Source organism: Durio zibethinus, chromosome 10, assembly GCF_047325235.1.
Source record: "Durio zibethinus cultivar Kanyao isolate XHJ-2024 chromosome 10, ASM4732523v1, whole genome shotgun sequence".
Classification (NCBI taxonomy): domain Eukaryota; kingdom Viridiplantae; phylum Streptophyta; class Magnoliopsida; order Malvales; family Malvaceae; genus Durio; species Durio zibethinus.
In genome coordinates this window covers 25,633,898-25,646,206 of record NC_143171.1, presented here as the reverse complement: position 1 = coordinate 25,646,206, position 12,309 = coordinate 25,633,898, and the positions used below count along the sequence as shown (strand labels likewise).

Genomic DNA, 12,309 nt, shown 5'->3' with positions numbered 1-12,309 from the left:
AAATAAGAATAGGTAAATTAAGCATAAAATCAAATAAATTCAATTTGATCCTAACAAAATTGGGTGTTTACATTTCTTTTGATAAAGAAGATCATGGTTGTGTTTTTTTTTTTCTTTTGATTATGCAAAGAGTATTACATTTGAATTCGAAGCTTAAATCAATTAATCTATACAATTGCTCTTAAAATATGGCATGTAAAAACTTGAAATTTAAATTTTAGCATATGTAACTTTTATTTCTATCTCAAGTTACAACCTCTTTTATAATATATATATATATATATATTACAACTCTAAATTAGAATTTTTATTGAAATAAAATTCCTCTCTTACACAACTCAAGTTTTAATTAGTTCGAATGGGGTTTAGCGGCTTTGCATTATGACAATTAGGAAAAAGAAAAAGGACTTGAGTTTTAACTTTACAAGAAAGCAATCAAGTTATTGCAACTATATATATAGGATTATAAAAATATTCATAATAAGCCAAAATGATTTTCCTCATGCTTCTACCAAGCTTCATCGATCCCCTTGCATGATCGACAATATTGACGGCTTGAGGCTAGCTACAAAGGAGTAATATAGCTTGAAATTTTGCAATTTCGTTATTTTCTTATTTTATTGACTTACTTTGGCTCTTATTGACCCTACTTTGACAACATGAATTTTTCTATTAAAAATCAAGGTGATATTCTATCCCATATTTCTGATGACTATCAAATTTAATATATCATTACCGGTTTGTTTTGTACAATTGCGAATGAACCCCAAAAGCAAAAATAGACGCATAATTAAATAGAACTTTTTTCACTTCTAAATTGAGAATTCCACACTTCAGTTGATGACATGTTTGTACCATTGAGCAATGCAATTTAAATGAGTACATTACTAAGAATTATATATACTTGAATTTTTTTTTTTGTTCGGAAACAGAACACATCACATGTTAAATACTTGAAAATAGTTTAATAAATAAGTGACATGGCGATGGAGAATAGTTTAGTTTGAAAACATTATTATTAGAAAATAATTTACTGGCATGATTATAGAAGGTTGGTATTAGTCAATAACCTTCATGTGGGTTTTTCTCGTCGGGAACTTGATTTATGTTTATGAGGTGAATTTTCACATATATAGAAAGAGATGGAATAGCTTAGATTGTAAGATTTTGACCCATTTTTGTAGGCCCAAGGTTAAGGAACGTGCAAGAAGGGTTCTCAACGTGGGCATTCGGCCATTTGACCAAAGGATCTTTACCTAATTATTAAATGTTGTATAACTTGCTATCCCTCTACCAGACAATATTGGATATAGCAAACTTAGCTGGACAATTAATTTAAATATTTAAGCACAGTCCTTTTGCCCTCCCATTATCATTATTAGCACATGGTATACATTTTTCTCTGTGAAAATTCCCATAACTTAGTAACCAAAACAATCATAATTGACTGAGCAAATTCTTAGATACCTCACAAATGTTAAAATTAATTGTTTTTGAAAGACAATTAAAAATGAGAAAAAACAACCTTAAAGTTTTAATTAATCATATCAATATCATTGGTCTTACCAGTAGTAATTCAAGTAGTTGAGCTGCTAATCTCTTACGAACTGTCTATTTTTAACTAAGTGCAATCACATTAATCTCAAAGCTGAACTGTTTGCCTAACGTTTCCATAATCATTAGTGTTAACTACTTTCTACAAAAAAAAAAAAAAAAAAGACTCTAAATCCAAGATGCATGGATAAATCCTTTTTAATACGTTAACAAATTGTTCATGGATTCCTTTCATGTATACAAGAAGATGTGTTTTCAGGAGGGGTCAAGTGGGTCCAGTTTTGGCCTATGGCAGCTGATCTGTTCATATGTGACATCGAATGAGGAAAGGAATAGAAAGGGTAGCTTTTGGATCAAGGTTATAAGAATTAATATTTTTTCCCAAAAGGGGTTTTAGAGGAATTTTGAGAGAATCTCATGGATTTGAATATAAAATTGAAATTATTGTGTTGATAGTTGGTCCAGCCTTGACCCAAAAAACTTTAAATAGTATTCAAGCAAAGATTAATTTAGGCAAAGAAAAAAAAAACATTAAAATAGTATGATACATTGGAAGGTGTCATCTTATCTTTGATTTTCAGGATAAAAACCAGAGGTGTGTGAAAACAATTTGATTTTGAAAAACCAAAAAACAGCTGGTTTTGGAGTCATATTCAGATCATTAAATTGGATTGAAACAGGTTCATATGGGGTTGAGAATAAAAAGGAGTTGAATTAAAATTCTTATTCCCTTGACTTGAGTTTCCATGAAAATCCATTCTTTAGAGAGAGCTTAGCTTGGCTCAACTTAAGCTCAAATTCTCACCAAAGTCATCGTGACTTTCGCATAAACACGCTCTCCCTTAGAGTAAACCTGAAAGGGCGGCCTTAGCTTCGTAGGCAGAACCCTTTCCAGGAAGCTTATAATGGCTTTGAAACAAGTGAACTAAGCTCGTACTGTAAACTTGGTTCTGTCTTTGAGTTCACGTCCAGGAACTGCTTCAGAGCATAGGCTCCAACTGTTTCATCAATAGTTTAGCTTCGAATTTCAGGATTTCGAACGCAATTAGGCCTTTGCGTTTTATATCCAGTTTATACAAATTTTCATTAACTTGTTGCCGTACTCTGAGGAGAGAAGTAAAAGTAACATGGATGAGAAGAATGATGTTGATAAGGATGAAGATGTGATGCTGCCTGGTTTTCGATTTCATCCAACAGATGAGGAGCTTGTGGGATTTTACCTCAAGAAAAAGATTCAGCAGACACCTTTGCCCATTGAGTTGATCAAGCAAGTAGACATATATAAACATGAACCATGGGATCTACCAAGTGAGTTTTCATCATTTCCATACTCTATTACATGAGTACTTGGTCAGAATTTGGCTTTACTTTCCTTCTATGGTGATTCACTTTACTCAAATAAAGCAAATTCATCTTTGTTTGGCTTCCAAGAAACTTAAAGAAATTTCCTTTCAATCCTTAGTGATAGATTCTGGGGCATAAGCTCACAAAAGTTTCAACATCACTGCTGTCCAGTGTCCAAAATCTTGTCTGTTACTTTTTCTTGGTCCCTCTAGCTATGAGGAAAAGTTACGAGTACTTTTCTTTTTTTTCATTTTATAAGCAGAGCTAGCAGCTTCAGGGGAGAAAGAGTGGTATTTCTACTGCCCAAGAGACCGTAAATACAGAAATAGTGCAAGGCCTAACAGAGTCACAGAAGCCGGATTTTGGAAGGCAACTGGAACAGACAGGCCTATTTACTCATCTGATGGCACCGAGTGTATTGGTTTGAAGAAGTCCCTTGTGTTCTACAGAGGAAGAGCTGCCAAAGGAATTAAAACAGACTGGATGATGCATGAATTTCGGCTACTTTCACTCTCAGACTCAACACCACCAAATAAGCTTTTAAACGAAAGCCTTCCTGCTAATGTAATGATCGTCAAATTAATTGTCCAATGTTTTCTTTAATTATGAACAGTCTGAAATTATGAGTTTCTTTAATTTGCCATATTCCACAGGATGCATGGGCTATTTGTAAGATATTCAAAAGGACCAATTCAATGGCTCAGAAAGCTCTTTCTCACTCTTGGATATCCTCATTTCCAGAAACTACAGCATCTGATATACTCCACGAAGGTGTACCTTGCACTAAGTTGAGTCAATTCAGTTCAGAGAACATTTTTTGCCGAACAGAAATGGGATCAGCAAAACAGTTATGCAGCAACAAGTCTCCAATGCTAGTTTTTCTGCTCCAGATATTCCTTCTTATAAATCTTTCAATCCTACAGTCCATAGACCAACTTCACTTCCTGTTTCCAATGGAGACCTTCACTACAACTTCATGTTTTCACAGCTTGATCACATGCTATTAAGCCCACCATTGATCACTGATGTTAGCAAGGCCTCCGACAGTATAGATTTCGGAGGGCAACAACACCAATACAGCGGCTTCTTAATCAGTTTAACCCAAGATATGCAAGGCAATGCAGGTGTAGGAGAAAGTGAGGAGGGCACGGGGAAGAATTCGAATGCAACCCCTGAGGAGAAAGTGAGGAGGGCACGAGGAAGAATTCGAATGCAACCCCTGAGGATAACCGTTGGGGGACTATCCAACCAATAGGATTTCCTTTCAGCTTGTTTCCAAATCTACCATGGGATTCACCTCAATGTCCAAGTGAGATGTCAACTACTTATTCAACTGACAAATGCTATACTTAAACAGCTGTCTACTAGTTTTGGATTATTCAGTTGGAGCTAGTATGGACAGCATACCTGTTCACAGTATTATTGTACGGTTTTCACATATTCCAACTATCTACACATCCTAGTCTGAATTTTGCTCTCATTTATTTGTTTCCACTTCTTCTTCTTTCCCCCACTTGCCAATACAGGAAATTTGTTATTTCCTTTGTCCCACCCACCCTCCTTATTTCCTTTGAAGGGGAATGGAGTCTGCCTAGACGCTATATGAGAATCAAATTAAAAATCTTTTTCAATTCAAACACCTTTAGTTTTAAGTATAATAATTTGTTAAAACACATAGAAGGTCGCAAATAATAAAAATTATCTTCTCTTCAGTCTTCATTTCTTAAAATTGTAACAGAGCATTCATTCATCATGACATTATTGTAAAAAAATTGCAAAACTTTTGTCCTATATAAATCACGCCTGAAGAGAAACGGAAGAATTAAGAGTGGCTGCGAAGGCATATTATGAATCAGATCCGGGAACATCAAGGAAAGGGCAAATGGATTTTTCGACGCCATGAATCCAAACAGAGATGGCAAAGTAAGACGCGAGAATTTCATGGTGATGATGAAGCAAAGAAACCATGTACGGATGATGAACAGGGAGTTGTTCAATCTGTTGAACAAAGATGGGACTCGAAAACTTAGTTTTTGGGATGTTTTGACATTGTACTACATAAAAAAAACTGCTGAAAGGCCATTTTCCGATGGACGGTGTTACAAATTTTAGTGAAACTTCACTTAATACACAAATAATTCTTTATGTAGTTGGTGGGGCATGTTGGATGTATAAGATGATGAAAAGAATAGAATAATAATTATTTTATATTATAATTGATTTATATATAGAAAAGGAATAAGATTATAAGAAAGATTAATTAATTTTTTGATATAAAGTGATTTAATCCTTTCAAAGTGAAGAAATTTATTTTTAATCTATGAAATTGAATTTATATATTTTATTATACCCTTAAAAATTACATTAATAATTTAAATTCTATAAACTTTGAAAAATGATAATTTTGATCAATAAATAAAATTATCTTATTCAAATTGTTGCACACATTAAACATTAAATAAGATAATATTATTTAATTTAATCATATTTATAATATCAATTTATCCTATCCAAGGATTTAAATTATGGTCAAGGTTATATTTTTATCGTGTAGTGTTTATCATGATTGCAAATATAACAGAGATCATTGTAGTTATTGTAGTCATGAATTTTTTTAAATTTACACAACTTGATACAAATGAAGTAATTATAATTATAATTATAAAAATTCTTATTTTGTAATTTATAAAGTGGTTTATAATCTTTTATTTACTTAGAAAAAATTATTCATAATTTTTTTGAGATTATATAAAGTATTTATATTTGATTTAGTAACAAATCTTTCCTTAAGAAAAATTCATATTTAGTATTAATTTCATGCAAGCTAAATATATATTAATAAAGTAAAACATATTAAATGTCAAGTATCATATATAATAATATTACAAATTTAAAAAATATAATTTTATTAGATTATAAAATGCTCGATTTATTCAGTAATTTATTTTTTTTAACATATTTATTAATTTAACATTTTTACCATAAATTACTTTTTATTTATTCTATAATAAACAACATTTTCAATTATTATTTAATTATACAAAAAATAATCAGAACTAGTCTAATCTTAGAAAAATTAACAATAGAAAAATCATTACTAAAATTAAAATATAAAATCATAAATTAATAAATTTTTCTCTAAATAAAAATCCCTATTAGACAAAAATTAAAAAATTCCAAAAAAAAATCCACAAACTTCTTATGCCTTGCATTTTCACCATTAACTCTTCACTTTTTATTTTCCTTAACTTTCCCCCAATCTCCAACCATTCTCGATTTCCCTCTTACCTTTCACCCAAGTTATCTCTCATCCCAATTCCCACAAACCCAAATACCGATTTCAACATTCCTACACACCCATAATACCAATTCCTACTCACAGTCCCTCTATTTGCCTCTTGCCTCTCTTTTATCAAGAGTTTCAATTCCGCACACATAGCAACTTTCACCAACAAAGTCCAGTTTCATTCAACAAAAAATCACAAGAAGTTTTCAAAATTTTCAACAAAGAAAGTAATTTAAGTGTTGTATTGCTTGTGCTTGATGTTTTGTAAGGATGAATTTGTGGATTGAAGTCTCTGCCAACCTAAGATAATTTTTTATTTGAAGATTTTAACCTAAATGATTTTTTTTTTTTTTTGCTTTTTACATAGAATGTTTGAACCAAAAACGAAGTAGCGATTGATAATGGACCGATATTACCATTACTCATCAATTTGTCATTTTTCGTGGTGGCTACCTACCGCTACTGTTGTGATTCAAATTTTCATCCTTTTCTCGTTAATAGCGGTGGCAGACAATGACGTTACTATGAAATAGCGGCTGCTACATCGCTACTCCACCACTATTTGAATCTCTGTTCTTGGTCTATTATAATCTTATACATCAAACACATTTTATAAGTTCTCATGTTATTGAATAGCATAACACCTTACCACTATCAAAAATATATATACTAAGGGTTAATTTAGCATTGTTATTGCATTTCAAATATATATTTAAAAAATGTGATGAGAAAGTATAATTAGAAATTCTAAGTGTTTGGTATTACACTGAAAAATTGATGTGAGTAATTGAAATGTTTAAAAATATATTTACAAAATAATAGGGTAAATTTTAGAAATATTTCATGTAGTTAAGACCGAAATGAAAGTGTCCTATGAGGTTTAAAATGTAACACTTAACTACTTTTCAATATGTTTTGTCATAACATCTAGATTCGAAGATCTATCACTAGACATTGACTTTAAGGAGTTGCCACCAATCTTTTTTATCTAGGTGCAATTGGCCACCTAAGGAATCTATCATTTCAGGGAACACCTAAGTTTAAGGGTCCCTAAACGAATAGATTTGGTCTACTAACCAGAACAGGGTTCGAGAGTTCGGTTACTTATGAAGAAGGTTATAGCACCTTCACAACGCCCATCAAAAGATGGTACCAACTTAATTTTGTGTTATCCAATAAGCTTTAAAAATTTACCAAGTAATTAATTATTGAAAATTATTCTCAATTTACTCTAATACTTTTAGCAAAAAATTGAGAAAAATTCCCTCACCTCAAGAGTATGCAAGAAAACTATTGTTTCACTTGCAGAGGCTCTATCGTCAGATTATTTAACATTAAAAAAATAAAAAAGAAAAAAAAATGATTGTTTTTGTGTAGAGAAAATTGATACTTTCAACTTTTCCCCAAAAATATTTTTTGGAAACTTTAATTTTGAGGAAAATTGATACTTTCAACTTTTTCTCAAAAAAACTTTTTTTGAAAATTTATTTTTAAGAAAAATTAATATTTCAACTTTTTCCCAAAAATATTTTTTGGAAACTTTAATTTCGAGAAAAATTGATACTTTCAACTTTTCGTCAAAAATATTTTTTTTGAAAAATTTATTTTCAAAGAAAATTAATACTTTCAATTTTTTCTCAAAAATATTTAAGGAAGCCAGATCCCAACAATGTAGGGATCTTAGCAACATTCTTGGCAAGAGAGCAAATGAGCCAACTGTATCCATATGGATCCTTGTCCTTGCCCACGTGTCCACCACAGCACGCATCATCGTCCTTTGCAATGGCTTTAGCACTCACGACTTTGGCTATAACAGCTTCCACGTCCTCAGTCTTAATGCAAAGCACACATCCAGTTTCCTCACTTTTCACAAGAGCAGAGTTACCAGTGAAGTCAGATACAAGAACGGTCAAGCCAACGAGCTCAAACTAAACCGAGAGGATATGATGAATCTTCTGCTCAGCCTTGCACTTTGGGTAAAGAGTACAGCTATTATCGATAGTTTCAAACGTGGTCTTGTAGAATTGCAGTGCATAAACTACCTTTGGTGCTTCCACCATCAGCTGCGACTTTATCGTCGTGAACTCCATTGCCATTGCTTTTTCGGCTTCTCCATTCTAGCCTCTTGCAACTGAAGGAGTGGATGAGGGAAGAGAAAACAACATCGTAAATAAAGCTCCAAATATGGGTTGACCTTAGCTGGGGTTTCCAATTTCTCGGATGTAGAAGTGAAATCAGATTCATCAAAACTTGACCCATCTCCCCAATCCTTCTCACTAGTTTCTGAACTATCAGGATTATAATCATTATCGTCAGAATCATTTGAAGGTAGTCCAAAGTTAGGATCTTGACTTTGTCCACTTGCAGCTACAGTTGCCTCAGGAAAAACCTTCTCCCAATTGTCAGTGAAAAAAAAACTTGTTCCTTAAGATTCATTAACCAATTCAACTCAATCAACTTTGTAATCGCATCTAGGGCATAACCAACCCTCATCATCCAGAAGAATGTCTTCTTTTAACAAAGGCGGCTGCAAGCAATATTGATGGAATCCACAATCACAAGCACCATCACATAGAATGATATCATTGTCGAAAGATAGGTCATTGGACCCACATTTTGCACAATATATATCTTCACTATCAATTTATCCCTTAGAATCAAATAAAGATTCTAGGAGCCTTCCTTCAGCACATAGTGAATCAATACGTTGAAATAGATCTCTAATTTTCAATTTGAGTCGAAGAATTTCAGATGTAACATGTTGAAGTTCCTTGTCTACCTTTAACTTTTCTAGGCTTAGACCCTTCCAGCTTTCGGCAGAATACACCATCTTTGTAGTCTAACCTTTCGATGCTTCGCTTCTTGAAAGCAGCAACACCATCTCTTTTTACTGCCATTACTACTTTCTCAGCTTCACTGCCTACCAGTCGTCATGTTGCTATTTTTTGTTGGTTGGTTTCACTTTTTTTGTTTCAAAACTTTGATGATTCTATGAATAATATATTCTTTCAAATAAATAAATGAATACTTACAGGTTGTACAGGTGATCTTTCACCTCCTCTTTCGAAGCAAAGCCTTCCTTCATGGACTATCATCGTGGCTCCTGAGTCTGAGACTGAGACAGCTGTGATTGGGCCTTAGCTTACACCTGTGCCAGCTTTTGTTGCTCAATAACCTGCTCATGCGCTCAAGCAATTGAGCAGCCTTCCGCTTGCCCTTATCTGTACCATTTTGTGCCAAGTCCACCAAAGGACCTGTCGCTCCTAGTTTCTGGGCCTCTACTAAATGTCGTTGGTCTCCGGCACAATGTTGAACCAAAACTGCAGCTGTATTCTCTTTGTTCCTGCTGCCCAATCTTCTTTTCAGTTCTTTTTTTTTATGCCAGCAGCCTCACATTCCCTTGCCTGCTATCAAGTTTTTCTCCCCCTGATTCCTCTTTGTACATGGCTGCAACTCATAGTGAAAGAAAGTGACACCAGAAGGAAAGAGACACGCAGAGAAAAAGGAAAAGAGAAGTGTGATAGTACTAATGCCAGATGTGGTCGTTAGGCAAAATGAGAAGTGGTTGTCGATACCTTGGAGAAAATCAAAAATATTAGGCAGACCCAAAGTCTCTATTATTTCTGAGATGACGTACCTGAACTTGGTGCCAAGGCTGGCCCTGGCATCCCTTTCAACGTACCACTCACATTTAATATCATTAAAAAAAAATTACTCACTGACATTGATAGGTGATCAGCCTTGCTGTATATATATTTTCTCGTACTTCCTTACAGCAAAGCATATATACTTTGTCCAAAGGGATGTTGCTAAGCAACTTGAGTACACATACCTTTCTTAACTTCCTGCACTCAGAACCATAGGGGTGTCAAGCTATGTCACATCTGTCGTATGCTCAGAGGGCAGTCACAGGCATGTCACGATTGGCAAATGCAATATCTTGGTCTTTAAGCACTTCTCGGGTCATGGATGGGGAAGTCACCCACCAAAAAGAGGCCTTGAGGGCCTAGTGGCGACGGGGGTTTCCCCCTTTGTTTTTTGCTTCCCCCCCCCCCCCCCCCACATTTTAGCTTATGAATCATAATGATTTATAAAATCATGCTGATAGAGTTTCAGTTCAATTCCAATTAGTCATCCAATGCTAAAGATTAGCATCTAATTATGCTTTCTGATCATCACCAAGCTTAATCTCAATCTTTTTTTTTAAATAATCAGATAATGAAGATAGAAAAAGAAAATAAATAATAAGTAGACCATAAGATAAAAATTAAAAAATGATAAATATGAAATAAAAATCTGAAATAAAAATGAATAAAAATTTTTACAATCGAGCTTGGATTGGTTTTAATTGATAAAAGACTCCGGACAAAATGGGGTGTCTATACCCTTACTGAATGAATGTCACTAAACAATTTCTAACTTATATGGCACACAATGCATGATTATGAATATGACAATGATACCTAAAGAATGTCATGCAATGCAAATATGCTTGAGACAATGGATTTTTGTATGTTTAGGACCCCAAATGATAAAAATTTTATCATCCATAAATGTGTATGCAAGGAATATAATGTTAAGTTGCAAGGATGGTAAGATATGAAATAAAATGCATATTTTATAAACCCTACCATTCATGAATCCATATGCATGAAATGCAACAACATACTTTATAAATGATGAGATATATACCTATGACTAATGCTACCTACTTGTATGAAATGCACGAACTTACTGTGTGCGTGAGACATGTCTATATGGAATGCAATGCATGTGTTGTGTTGGCTTAATAAGATTTTCACTGCCTTAAGATATGCAATGGGAAAGAGTGCATACACTATCTATTAAAATGTGTATGGGATGCATGTGCATAAAATGAAAAGCATATACTTTCTATTAATATGGATGAGATGAAATACATGTATTATCTTATTATGATGTGCATCAAATAGGATGCATGTACTACCTATTAAGATGCCTGAAATGTGATGCATGTACTATATATTAAGATGCCTGAAATGTAATGCATGTATAATTTATTATGATGCATCAGATGGGGTGTATATACTATTCGATTATTTCTACTTTTTTTTAAACATAATAAAAATGTATGTAAAAGATCCAATAAAAATGTGAATGATGAAACAACATTCAAATTTAAAATTCTCTTTTTTTTTCCCTTTTTTTTCTCTATTTTTTTAAGAAAAAAGAAAAATTCAAGAACACATCTTTTCTATCACATAGAATAACTGGATTCAAAGATTTTTTTCTTTTTCATTAATTCTTATTTGGCCAAAGAATTCAAGAAAAACCTTTATTTTTGAAAATTTTTGTTTTGTTTTGTTTTTTTGTTATTTGTTAGATAATGATAAAAAAAAATTCCTTCATTTTATTTTAAAACCTTTTTTGAAAATACAAATTTTTTATAACTACCAAATGAATGACCAACATGTCAAAAGAAAATTTTCTTTTCTTTTTTTCAAGAAAATTCTTTTCTTTTTTTCAAGAAAATTCTTTTCTTTTATTATCTATTTCTTCTTTTTCAAAATTTTAATTCATATTTAGGTTATTTCTACAGAAAAGTGGCAGATCTTTATCCAAGGCCAGTCCCCTAAGGTTCACTATATGTTAAGTGAGTATTTATACATCTAAAGTTTCTCAAATTGTTCCTCACTTGCGTCTATATAGGACTAGTAAGGCACCTTGATCCTCACCCATTATAGGCCACAAATGAAAATAGTTCAATTCAAGTGGGAGTATTTCAATTGTCATTGGAAAAGTTATCACTTGACAAGAGTACAAGTACTCTACTCCCTCCTAAAAGGGACAAAGCTCAGGTATGGAGCTCATGCATGATATGAAATGCATCATTGCGTATGAGAGAAAATGACATCGTAACTTTTATCCTACATGTCTCACAATTTATTAAGAATAATATATATAAAATAAATAATGGACAAATGACATAATTTAAATGAAATGCATGTAAATTTTTTATTACTATTGTTATTTAAAATCAAAATCAAGAGAATTAAAGTTAAATACCAATTAAGACTATTAACTCAAAATTAACGATAACATATTTTTAATTTTCTAGCCTAACTTTAAAAAAACAATGACATCCT

At 32.7% G+C, this 12,309-nt stretch overlaps 2 pseudogenes; one reads left to right on the top strand and one right to left on the bottom strand.

Moving 5' to 3' along the window:
- Positions 1-2,144: 2,144 nt before the first annotated feature.
- Positions 2,145-4,533, top strand: LOC149516603 (protein FEZ-like; annotated as a pseudogene).
- Positions 4,534-7,821: 3,288 nt separating this feature from the next.
- LOC149516602 (uncharacterized protein At5g48480-like) lies at positions 7,822-9,081 on the bottom strand (annotated as a pseudogene).
- Between the last annotated feature and the right edge of the window lie 3,228 nt (positions 9,082-12,309).